Source organism: Pygoscelis adeliae, unplaced genomic scaffold, assembly GCF_000699105.1.
Source record: "Pygoscelis adeliae isolate BGI_AS28 unplaced genomic scaffold, ASM69910v1 Scaffold111, whole genome shotgun sequence".
Lineage (NCBI taxonomy): Eukaryota > Metazoa > Chordata > Aves > Sphenisciformes > Spheniscidae > Pygoscelis > Pygoscelis adeliae.
In genome coordinates this window covers 4,849,677-4,852,171 of record NW_008824542.1, presented here as the reverse complement: position 1 = coordinate 4,852,171, position 2,495 = coordinate 4,849,677, and positions in this window count along the sequence as shown.

Here is a 2,495-nt window from a genome sequence, read left to right as displayed (position 1 = left end):
TTGGTTGATGAGAAGCTCAACATGACCCGGCAATGTGTGCTTGCAGTCCAGAAAACCAAATGTATCCTAGGTTGCATCAAAAGAAGCATGACCAACAGGTCAAGGGAGGTGATTCTCCCTCTCTACTCCACTCTCGTGAGACCCCACCTGGAGTACTGCGTTCAGCTCTGGGGCCGTCAACATAAGAAGGTCATGGACCTGTTGGAGTGAGTCCATAGGAGGGCCATGAAGATGATCAGAGGGCTGGAGCACCTCTCCTATGAAGACAGGTTGAGAGAGTTGGCATTGTTCAACCTGGAGAAGAGAAGGCTCCGGGGAGACCTTATAGCAGCTTTCCAGTACCTGAAAGGGGCCTACAAGAAAGCTGGAAAGGGACTTTTTACAAGTAGTGATAGGACGAGGGGTAATGGCTTTAAACTGAAAGAGGGTAGATTTAGATTCTATATAAGGAAGAAATTCTTCACTATCAGGGTGGTGAGGCACTGGACCAGGTTGCCCAGAGCAGTTGTGGATGCTCCTTCAGGTTGGAGCGTGCTTTGAGCATCCTTATCTAGTGGAAGGTGTCCCTGCCCATGGCAGGGGGGCTGGAACTAGATGATCTTTAAGGTCCCTTCCAACCCAAACCATTCTATGATTTTATGATTCTAAATGGACTGAATTTATGCTCACAGAGCATGGACTCCACCAGAGGCTGGCTGCATGCAGCCTGTCTAATAAGAACGGTCTTTTGAATGGTCTGACTCCTGAGCTGCTCCTGGGAAGTTAATCTCACAAATGTAAAGCAGCTGAATATTTCCCATGTTACCACACAAAGGAAGGAAGAGAATGAGGTATATATATCACTGTACATCTCTACCTTTCTCATTACACATGGACTATGACTGAGAATAATTTAAAAAGTAGGTCTGCTTTCCATCCCAGTGCAAGCATATGGAATATATACTTCTGAACTGGGCTAACAAGTGACCTACTTGAGCCTTGTAGATTATGCTATGCTGAACATCCACATTTATATGCAAAGTAAGAAATGCAAAACTTCCTACAAAAGTGAAAATGTGCATAAAGAATTCCTTCATTTATTGTTGTACAGAACATTGATACCCATAACTTGCTGGACAAGACAAAAACTAAATGATGTCTAAAACTACCTGCTGCTACTACTGCTTATTGCATAGCAACAGCATATCAATCTAAAACCACCTCTAATTTCTACAAGAATGTGAACATGATACACAGCAGCATTATGGTTAAACTCATAGCTCTTTCATTAACTGAGCTATTAAACTTCATGCATACATTACAGACCATTTTAACATGTTAGCTGATACAGAAGTCTCCGCTTTGTTTGTGAATTTACTCTTGGGTGCAAAATTATTAACTAATATAATTGTTTATTAATAAAATAATAGTATTGGAGACATAGTTTTTACATCTACATTAGATAGCAAACAAACAAAAAAAATAATGCCAGAAGAAAACAAATCTAAGACAGGCTTAAATCAATGCATTTGTTGATATCTACAAACATTTAATTTACATCAATGTATATCCAGTTATTAAGAGATATACATAAAAATGTTAGCTCTGTCAAATTGAACTTAAGGATCCTATAATATATTGAAAAATATATCATTTGATTATTCTGAAAATACAAAGAGCAAAATATAAAATGCCAAATTTTACAGGTTCATCATCCCACTGAGTTTTAAACCATAAACATTACATTTATGTAGATCTTCAAAAAGAAAATCTGATTCATGCTGCTGAGCTGATATGCTCAGTTAAACTTCTTATGTTAATGGACTTATCTTTATAGCCGATACAGAGAAATAAGATTTTTCTAGAAGTCACTGTAGATTTTCTGCCTCTTTCAATGTGCAGAACAGCAATTTGCAGGTGAACTTACTGGTTAGATCAAAACTTCAAAAGAAACACTGTAAAGGTCTGAACTTCCCTTATTCTGTCAGAATAATCCTTCTTTTGGGAGAAGACAACAGTGTCACCAAAAGACACCAGCTCCTCCCCACCTCCTGTCTGTAGCAGTATCTTCTCCGATGTGACTCAGTGACAGTTTATTCTTCTCTGTCTTCCCACCTCTTCTGCTTCTTACAGCTCAGCCCAACTCTGTTCTTTTACCTGTAATTGTTACTGAGAAGGACTAACTGAAGACAGACTAACAGCAGCAGACTCAGTTCTCAGGAACACCACAATGTTTTTACTCAACATTATCCTAACAAAGTGGTATCTTGGCCATCTGCCCAGTTACTAGTTTGGGGCCAGTTGTGTTCTCCCTGAAGAAAAGAGTATTTTGACAAGTTTAGCCTGTGAGTTTTATTCAGCTCTGTATCTCATCCTGCTCGCTTCCCATCAACCTCCAAGATTTTCTTATATCTCCAAAATCCTGCAACGGTGAAATAAACAGTGCATATACTGATCTGCCTTCTCTTTAGCATTGGGAAAGACTACCAGTTGCACTGTAAATAACTCTGGTTATG